We start from the raw sequence: 11,051 nt of genomic DNA on the forward strand, positions 1-11,051 counted from the left end.
TTTTTTTTTTTGTTCTTCTTGGACCTTTCCAGTTTTTACCCTTTTGGGATGATTAATAAAATTATCATTTTGATTGAGCGAAAAGAAAAAAAAAGTACGGTGTACGTTTTTAATATATGCTTTAAAAATCCTTTATCATATAAAAACAGATCATTTTAAAAAATAACCCTTAAAGATATGATGTTTTTAAAAATAACCTTCTTTATAATTTTAACTATTTTTAACCAAGTTGAATAAAATTACTCTTAATGAAATTACATGTTATGATGTTACAAGTCATGTACAAAAACATATTACACGTTATGGTTAGATAGTTACACGTCATGTTGCACAAGAATATTGTTGTTACACATCATGGTTAGGTTGTTACACGCCATATTGAAAAAAAATACTGTTGTTACACGTCATGTTGAAAAAAAAATTTTGTTGTTACACGTCATGTATAAAAACATATTACACGTCATGGTTAAAAAATTTTGTTACACACCAATGTTGAAAAAAAATGTTATTGTTATACGTCATGTTGAAAAAATATTGTTGTTACACGACATATTCAAAAAGATTTTGTTACACTTTAATACTTAAAATGTTGTTGTTACTTACGAACTAAAACTTTAAATCCTCTCAACTCTTTCTATTTTTTTTTTATTTTTTTGATAATTTGGCACCGATTAAAGTGTTTTTACCATGTTTTTATAAATTAAAATATAATTTTTTTATCTAAAACATCTACTTTGACTAAAAATAAAAAAATTTTCTTTAAAAACCTAAGTTTATAAATTTTTAAATTTTGAGTTTATTAGTATCTAAGTCTCGAATTGATTCAATTAAAAATTATTTCATACATCTGTAATTATTTCTATCATTTTAGTTTTATCCAAAATATCTAAAAATCGAATTTTTCAAATAACCACCCACCCAAGCACTTCAAAATCATTGTTTGGTGTTTTGAAAGTGTAAAAAAGAGAAATCTGAAAACGCGGGAGAGAAAAATCGAAAGTATAGCATACGAATGTTGAAGAGAGAAATTGATAAAATTTAAGAGAGTGAGATGGTGAGAGAGAGAAATCCGAAATATAAATGAAAAAAATTGTGATGAATGTTTTAATTTATTTGAAATAGTTTAAAAGGTGTTTTTGTCAAATCATAACTAAATATGACTAAAAACAGTTAAATTCATTTGGATGGTTATTTTTAAAATGTTTTTATCAAAAAAATCATTGCTCACAATTTTCTCTAAAAAACTGTTATGTATATACTGTTTTTATGGAGAATATCCTCAACTGTAGTTTATTAGCTGGAAGATTTTAAAACATGGGTAATTTTTGATGCAGTCGGATTCCTGTGCTCCATGTCTGATAACTACATATTTACTGTTTGGATTTGCCCTAGAAGTCGTCTCATGATGAACGCGGAAGAACAGAGTAAACTGTTGCCGCTTACCACCGACTCTGATTAAATGAATTTGCCAAATGAGACAGCATTTGAAGACCAGAATGAGAAACCGACAAGATTGAGAGTCAAATTGGCAGGGCAACGACATTGAGACACCATTGTATATGTTTAATTATCTACAAATGCATATGTAGGCTCTTACGTCACAAGCACCTTAAAAACAGGTAGACAATGACAGCAAGCCGATAAGGGACACCGAATAAATTGCTATATTAATCAAAGATTATTCCAATCAATAAGCATTAGCTTCTATTTAATCAAATATTACGCATTCGTCCGGATCATTGTCACTCTGCCCAGAAATTCACAAAGCAATGAACATGGAAAGCTGTGAACCTCACTTTCTGTTCGTACCCTTGATGTGTCCAGGCCACATTATCCCCCTGATGGATATTGCTAGATTACTGGGAGAGCGGAACGTAGCTGTCACCATGGTTATAACCCCGCTAAACGCTACTCGATTTGGTTCAGTCATTGAACGTGCCCTTAAATCTGGATTACCTATCAATTTCTTACAACTCCAGTTCCCTTCAACTGAGGTTGGCCTGCCCAAAGGCTGTGAAAGTATTGACCGCCTACCTTCACTAGACTTGGTAGGCAAATTCTTGACAGCACAAAGCATGTTGCAAGAACCCCTTGAAGAAGCACTGCAAGGGATGAAACCATTTCCAAGTTGCATAGTGACAGACAAAAATATTCCTTGGATAGCTACTACTGCCTCCAAGTTCCAGATTCCAAGGATATTATTTGATGGGACGAGCAGCTTCACTCATATATGCTCTCACAACTTGCACAAATCCATGGTCTACGAGCATTTTTCTGATTCAGAACCTTTTGTGATACCCGGATTACCTCATCGAATTGAATTCACAAAAGCCCAGTTGCCTTCATCATTCAATCCAGGTTCCAATAAAGATTTGATGGCTTTCCGCCAAACTGTGAAAGCTTCTGAGGCAGGAGCATTTGGAGTTCTCCTGAATACTTTTGAGGAATTGGAAACAGAATATGTGAAAGCATATCGAGAAGCCACTGGATTTAAAGTTTGGTGCATCGGTCCTGTATCATTATGCAACAGGGAAATCTTAGATAAGGCTGAACGGGGTAGAATACCCGCGATAGATGAAAACCAATGCATGAAATGGCTTGATTTCCAGGCAGCAGGCTCTGTAATCTACGTTTGCTTCGGAACCCTGAATCGCATACCATCTTTGCAGTTAATTGAGATTGCCATAGCCTTGGAAGCCTCAAACAGGCCATTCATTTGGGTCTTAAGAGAAGGATATAAAAGAGAAGAGATGGAGACATGGTTAGATGAAGTGGGATATGAGGAAAGGATAAAAGGACGAGGCCTCTTAATAAGGGGCTGGGCGTCTCAAGTACTAATTTTATCTCACCAGGCAATTGGAGGATTTTTAACACACTGCGGCTGGAATTCAACGCTTGAAGGAATTTGTGCCGGTGTTCCAATGATTACATGGCCTTTGTTTGCCGAGCAGTTTTATAATGAGAAACTCATTGTGCAAGTACTAGATATAGGAGTCGGGGTTGGGACTCAGCAGGTTGTTATGCACTTTGGCGAAAACGACAAGTCTGGGGCATTGGTGAAGGCTGAAGATATTAAGAAGGCTATAGACAAATTAATGGATGCAGGAGAGGAAGGAGAGCAAAGAAGAAAAAAAGCAGCAGAGCTTGCAGCTACGGCAGAGAAGGCAGTAGCACAGGGTGGGTCTTCTTACCTTAACATCACTCTGCTGATTGAAGATGTTATGCAAAAGCCAAAATTCAATCAAACAAAGTTCTGAGAGGGAGTCAATTGCAAGCTTGATCAGAATGATCTTTGTTTATCGTGGTCGAAACAACCTTAAGGAAACGCATACCATCATCATCATAAAAATCACATAAATCCCTTTTGATAAGATATTTTCTCACATAATATCATGAGGATCTTTTTCCTCATATAAAATTCTGTGTTTTACTTCTAATCCCTCAAGAATAATGGTGTTAAATTTTTTTAAAAAAAGATAATAAGATCTTTATATTTAAAAATCTTATTTCTTATATTTGAACCTTAAACTTTGTTCACACATTTGAGGTTAGAAAAAATTCAATTTAGATACATCTTTCATGAAATAAATATTTTTGTCTGATCCATGCTCTTTCTTTTTTAAGCTTTTACTATGGTCAGATGACTTTTATTATGGATTGTATTTCTGGTTTTTTTATTCTCTTCGTGTTAGTACCTTATCCCCTTTTTTGATGGGTACATGAATGGCATGTTTGTGTTGGATCTGCTAAGTTTTGGATCCAGCTATGTTTCCCTTCTTGATTTTAATTAAATTGAAATTAGATCTAGAAAAAAAAAACTTAGTTGACAACAATATTCTATTATGTACTCTTTTCATTTCCAGAAAAACATTTCTTTGGTAAACCTTTTTCATTGTTATAAACTTGTAATTATCAGAACTGAATAATTTTCACACTTATCGCTTAATTTTGCATGCACACCAAAAAAATTGTAAACTCTGATACTTAAAGAACTAAGATATATAGCTGCCGAAATAACAAAGGAGATGCCCACAGGATTATTTTGGCTTGAAATTAAAAATATAAACATTTCAAAGGTAAGCAAGCCATGTTGGTGTATTTTCAAAATAAAAGAATTGTTTCTTAACATGGAAAGCTATCTTAACTCAAAATTTATGAGACAATTGGAAAAACACCACAAAAAAAAAAAATTATCTTTCATATTGAAGCTTAAAGTTATGTCTTATGGAATAAGTGATTGTCTTTTCATAAGATAAAATGAAAAATTAACTTTTCCTATTCTGTCTTTTGAATGAATAGTTGTAATTTCAAAAGTTAACTATCCCTTTATCCCAAAGTTGTGTATTGCAAAATGTAAATATGTCTCTTAGACAAAGAAGTGCCTTGATGAAAAGGTTGTGTCTTTAAAGAAGAGACACTTGCAAGCTTATATAAAGGGCTCGTTGCCAACTATTTTGACACATCAAAACAAAAACAAAACAAGAGAAGAAAAATTAAAAGCAAAAGAAGTGTTGTGTTCTTAAAATTAACATAAATAGTTAAGTTCCCATCAACTACAAAAGCGTTCAAATTTCTTATAATTTACTTGTTACAGAAAGTAAGCTCTAAGGCCGAACAACTTTGTAAACGCTCGGGTGTATGTAACAGTCTACGTTCGTTAAATGTAAGATAAAGTTAGGTGTTGGCTTTATTGTATCCCTAAAGCTATTAGCATTATTCCCCTTTATATACCAAGTGGTGAAGGCGAAATAAGTTTTAAAGATAATGTCTATTGAATAGCACGTCTTGAAGTCAATTTTGTTGGTTCCTTAAATTCCATCTAAACCCCATTTTCATCAACAATTTTAAGACTTATTTTTTATGGTGTTGAAATTCAAAATGGTTTCACTTAAAGAGATGGCTACCAATATTGTCAAGTTAGATCGCTTTGAAGGTATTGGAAGCAAGATACCTAGCCAAAGATGCAAGTAGCAAGAAATTTTGGGTTAGTCATTTCAATAATTACAAAATAGTTGATAATCGTTCTGTTAAGGAGTAATTACATGAGCTTGAATGCATTCTAAATAACTTTAAGCAATATGGTCTTAAAATGGATGAAGCTATTGTAATATCTTCTATAATTGATAAGCTTTCCCCCTTATGGAGAGACACTAAGAAAACTCTAAAACAAAAAAAAAGAAAAAAAAATGTCTCTCGAGGACCTTGGTAATCATCTTCGAATAGAAGAAGATTATTGTAAACAAGAAAAAGTCAAGCAAGATGAAAAAGAAAAAGATTATATGAAAAGAATCTTGAGACTTCGCAAGTCCATGTGATGGAACACAAACCATCAAACAAGCCGGACTTATGCAACAAAAGAATATATTCCATTGGTAGGAATGAAAAAGTCATGAGATTAAAAGGAACAAAAAGAAGCCATGTTTCCATTATAACAAACTTGGACAATTCAAGGCAGAATGTAAACTTTTGAACAACAAGACACAAGGTGTGAACAACAACAAGTTGGTGCTTATGGTTTCCAAGGTCAATCTTATCCAAGATGATGGAGCATGGTGGATTGACTTTAGTGTAACTAATCATATATGAAAGGACAAGAGTTTATTCAAGACTTTAGAAGCTGTTAATGATGGAACTGTGTTGTACAAGGGAAATTCCTCCATTACACAAGTGAAATGAAAAGGCATTGTGGAACTCATGTTTACTTCTAGAAGAATACTTGTACTAAACAATGTTTATTATGTACTAGAAGTTAGAACGAATCTTGTGTTGGGTAGTTTGTTGAATAAGTATGGCTTCAAATTAGTATTTGAAACGGAAAAGTTTGTCCTTACAAAAGGTGGACAATATGTGAGAAGTGGATACGTATGTGAAAATATGTTCAAGCTTAATATTAATAAAAATGCTACTAGTTCTACTTATATTGATGCCTCATTTAATGTTCATGATAGTAAAGCAACATTGTCTAATTTATGGCATAATAGATTAGATCATTTTCATTATAGAAGAATGCATAATATGGCTAAATTATAGTTGATACTAATATTGATGGAAATAATGATATGTGTACGACATGCATGGTTACTAAAATCACAAGAAGCTCATTTCTTAAGATAGAAAGAAATTCTAAATTACTTGCATTAATACATTTTGATGTTTGTGATATGCATAGTACTCCATCAACGGGTGGAGAGAAATACTTCGTAACATTTATAGGTGACTTTTCTTGATTTTGTTATATTTACTCATTGCATACTAAAAATGAAGTAATGGAGAAATTTAAAATCTATAAAAATGAAATTGAATTGCTTTGTGAATTGCTTATCAAATGTTTACGAAGTGATAAAGGAGGTGAAAATTATGATCCAAAGTATTTCAGGTCCATAGGTATTATTCATGAGATTACCGCTTTGTACGCACTAGAACAAATGGTGAAGTGAAACATAAGAATCGAGTTCTTACAGAAATGATCAATGCTTCGGTTTCTAATTTGGGTTTAGGAAAAGGATTTTGGGGTGAAGCCTTATTAACAGCTTGCCATATACTAAATAGAATCCTAAACAAAAAGGAGTAAAACTACTCTTTAAGAGTTATGGAAAGGAAGAAAGCCAAACCTTAATTATTTAAGAGTTTGGGGATGTTGAGCCATAGTAAGAGTTCCAAAACCAAAGAAAAGAAAATTGAGTGAAAGAGGAATTGAATATATATTTATAAGATATGCTGAACATAATAAAGCATATCGCTTCATGGTGATAGAGCCCAATGATTCATATTCCATTAATACAGTCATAGAATTACAGGACACTATTTTTGATGAAACAAGGTTCAATTCAATTCCAAGAATCAAAGAAATAGTAATGTAAAGTGATAAACTTTCAAAAAATGGTGAGGAAACTACTTAACTTTGAAAAAGTAAAAGAATTAGAAAAGCAAAGACATATGGATTTGATTTCCTCATGTACTTAGTAGAAAGGGTAATGAAGTATTGAGATGCTTCATTTTGTAGAGAAGTAATGCAAGATGAGATGGACTCGATAATGGGAAATAAAACTTGGAAGTTGGTAGACCTTTCACCAGATTACAAGTAAACAGGTGGTAAATGGATTCTCAAAAAGAAAATGAAGTTGATGGAAGCGTAAATAAGTTTAAAGTAAGGTTGGTGGCAAAAGGCTCTAAACAAATGAAGGTGTTGATTATTGTGATACATATGCATCGGTAGCAAGAATAGCTACAATTAGAGTGCTTATAGCACTTGAATCTATACATAAGATGGTAATTCGCCAAATGGATGTTACAACGACATTCTTAAATGGTGAATTAGATGAAGAGATGTATATGGACTAACCTGAAGGGTTTGTCTTTTCTGGTCAAGAAAAGAAAGTATGTAAGCTTGTAAAGTTCTTGTATGGATTAAAACAAGCACCTAAACAATGGCATCAAAAGTTTGATGAGGTTGTGCTAGCTAACGGCTTTAAGATCAATCAATCTGATAAATGTATTTATAGTAAGTTCCATAATGGTAGAGGTGTCATCATTTCTTTATATGTGGATAACATGTTAATCTTTGGTACTTATTTGGAATAAGTGGAGGAAACAAAAAGGTTCTTGTGGTGGCACAAAATAAATATGTAATGGTGTTTGGATGTCTAATGTATGCTATGGTGTGTATAAGTTCAGACATTGTTTTTACGGTTGGGATGCTAAGTTGATTTACAAGTAATCCAAGTAAAGAACATTGGTATGTTGTTCATAGAGTTTTAAGGTACTTAAAAGAGTACAATGAATTATGGTAATTTTTTTTATAATTAGGGAAAGAGGATTTGAACCCTGCTCTTTTAGACAAGGAGATGATGCACGAACTAATGAGTTAAATGCTCGAGTGTAAATTATGGTATTTATTATTCAAGTTTTCCTTCGATTTTAGAAAGGTATACAGATGCTAGTTGAAACTCAAATAAAACAGATCATATTTCCACAACTAGTTGAGTTTTTACAATTGGTGGGGGGTTTTGTTTCTCGAGGTTCTAAATAGCAATATTGTCAAGCAAGCTCTACCATGATGGCTGAATTTATAGCCTTAGCATCTGTCATTTAAGAAGCGAAATGGTTGAGAGATTTACTTTATGAAATTTCATTGTCGCCTAAACCAATGGCACTAATCTTGATACATTGTGACAATGAAACAATTGTATCAAAGGCATATAATCAAGCATACAATGGAAAGATTTGATATATTAAACTTCGATATAACATTGTAAGACAAATAATTAGAGATAGTATAGTCACTATACGTTTTGTGAAGTCTTATGAAAATTTAGCGAATCCATTTACCAAAGGTTTGAAAAAGGAATTGGTGATAAAAACTGTAAGAGGGATGGGTCTCAAGCCTATTAACTAAATCTCCAATAGTGAGAGCTCACCTTAACATTTATGGCTGACCTGTAAATCTTAGGTACCAACCATTCTACCATATGGATGATTGCAAGCACTAATTTATATTTTTCATCCTTAAGGTGTATGGTGCTTGGTTCTCATAATGTGTAAGGTAAGGTTGAACAAAAATTCTTAATAGACCCATAACATGTATATATTGAAATACTATAATTACAAGGTACTTCTGATAAAGGTTACTTATATGAGTAGAAGTATGGCCACTTCTAGGTGCTAAAAGCTTGACTTTTACAACACTTATGAATGGATGCAAAACACAAGATCATAAAACGTGTTAGTAAAACTAGATACAAAATAAGCAAGAAAGCTTGTGTGTGTTTAGTGGCCCAACTAGTCAAATGAAGAATTGATGGTTTAATGCTTGGTCAACCAATCAATTCAGATTAGAACCAACCACACTCACTAAGTGAAGGTTTAAATATGAGGAATACCTTCATTTATGAACAAGATTCCCAAAGTTGTTGGTATTTGAAAATTTTGAAAATGGTGGGGGATTGTTGGTGTATTTTTAAAATAAAAGAATTGTCTCTTTACATGGAAAACTATATTAGCTCAAAGGTTATGAGATAATTGGAAAAACACAACAAATCAAAAGTTTGGATATGAAAAATTATCTTTTCATATTGAAGCTTAAAAGTTATGTCTTATGGAATAAGTGATTGTCTTTACATAAGGTAAAATGAAAAATTAACTTTTCATATTGTGTCTTATGAATGAATGGTTGTAATTTCAAAAGGTAGTTAACCCTTTATCTAAAGGTTGTGTCTTGCAAAAGGTAAATATGTCTTTTAGACAAAGAAGTACCTTGATGAAAGGGCTATGCCCTTGAAGAAGAGACACTTGCAAGTCTATATAAAGGGCTTATTACCAACCATTTTAACACATCAAAACAAAAATAAAACAAGAGCAAAAAAATCAAGAGCAAGAGAAGTGTTGCGTTCTGAAAATTAACGTAAGCACTTAAGTTCTCTTCAACTACAAAAGCGTCCAAATTCTTTATAATCTACTTGCTAAAAAAAGTAGGCGTTAAGGCCAAACAACTTTGCAAACGCTTGGGAATTTCTAACAGTCTACTCTCGAAATATGTCTTAAAGATAATGTCTATTGAAAGGTTCACCTTGAAGTCAATTTTACCAATTCCTTAAATTCCATCTAAAACCCATTTGCACCAACAAGCCACAACATAATAATACCTTGGATTAAACAATTCTTAGGTTTTCTATAGACTTTAAAAATTCATCTTCTAATCAATTAACCAAAATAAAGTGTTACATTATGTTAAAAGTATCACATATACACAAAATTCACCTTAATAGTTGCTGGGTAAGCATAATATCATCATCTTAAGTAAGTAATATCACTTTGGACATATAAAAACTTTATTTTCTTATCTATTACAAAATTATTTAGACAGAACCCACCATACAACTATCAATAACCACAGCTTCTATACAAAAAAGGTGATAATTAGCTAACAATTAATTAATTAAAGCTATCTAACTCCTTGTATTAGTTGTTGGTGTCAAAGGTTGTAATTGCATTCTAAACACAAAGTTAGCTATAAAACTGAAAATAAGCTATTGAATATTTAAAAAAAATGTTATCAAATATGTTTTATAAAGGAATACCTTGGAAGCCTTAGATCTTGTGGTATGCATTGAAGTAAATGATAAAAAGTTGAATTGAAAAATGAGGGATGTGTTAAAATAAAAGGTTGCTAAACTAATGAAAAACAGTTTAGTACTTTGTTGGTTGATTAAGTATAACTTCATATATATATATATATATATATATATATATATATATATATTAATGAAATAATTACCAATCTTATGAAAAAAGCTTGTTTATTGCCACCATGTGCTGCAACTTATGTTGTCAGACTTTGTGTAACAGCTTGTACTTTTGCTTTTCTAATTGGTTTATTTAAAAGATAAAATACAAAAATAAAAATACATTTATGATATACATTAACAAAAGACTAGTAATAAGTTTTGTTCATTACCTTTGAAAGTTAAAATGACATTGATAAACATTTGCACCAAAGTTATGAGATGTGGGGTTTTGAGATATAGTAGCTATCGTTGTTGAAAATTGTCGTTTTGTTTCCTTTTTCTTCTTTGATGTAGCGTTCTTCTTGTCACATTAGCCTTGTAGCCTTTACCATTGTGACCTTCAAGTTACCACATTTTACTAGCCTATTTGCCCTTGAAAACTTTGTATGTATTCTTGTACTCATTTAGTGCCTTTTTCCTAGCCTTTTTAAGCCTTCTTGAAGGTTGAAACATAATTGGAGCTTCAATTGAATTCAAATCAGTCTAAGTCCCTTCATCATTGCTTGGCATTAGATGTATCATACCTTTGTATGTCTTCAAGTATGTCTCTTTTGTGTAGCATTAATCTACATATTCCTTTGGCTTCTCTTTATTCATGAACATCTAAGTCACAACAAGCTTACATGGCACACCAATAAGGTCACATCTCTTAAATGAACAAGTTCTTGTAACTATATATATTGTACATGATTTGTTGAAATAGTCCACCTTATATACCTTCCTACTAGCTAGAGTGGCCAACAATTCCTACTTTATACCTTATGTTTT

At 32.0% G+C, this 11,051-nt stretch overlaps 1 pseudogene; it reads left to right on the forward strand.

The window, feature by feature from the left end:
- The first annotated feature begins 1,703 nt into the window (after window positions 1–1,703).
- LOC18598085 (UDP-glycosyltransferase 73C3 pseudogene) lies at window positions 1,704–3,371 on the forward strand (annotated as a pseudogene).
- Window positions 3,372–11,051: the final 7,680 nt, after the last annotated feature.

The sequence above is a fragment of the Theobroma cacao genome, chromosome 5 (assembly GCF_053813885.1).
Source record: "Theobroma cacao isolate CCN51 chromosome 5, ASM5381388v1, whole genome shotgun sequence".
Lineage (NCBI taxonomy): Eukaryota > Viridiplantae > Streptophyta > Magnoliopsida > Malvales > Malvaceae > Theobroma > Theobroma cacao.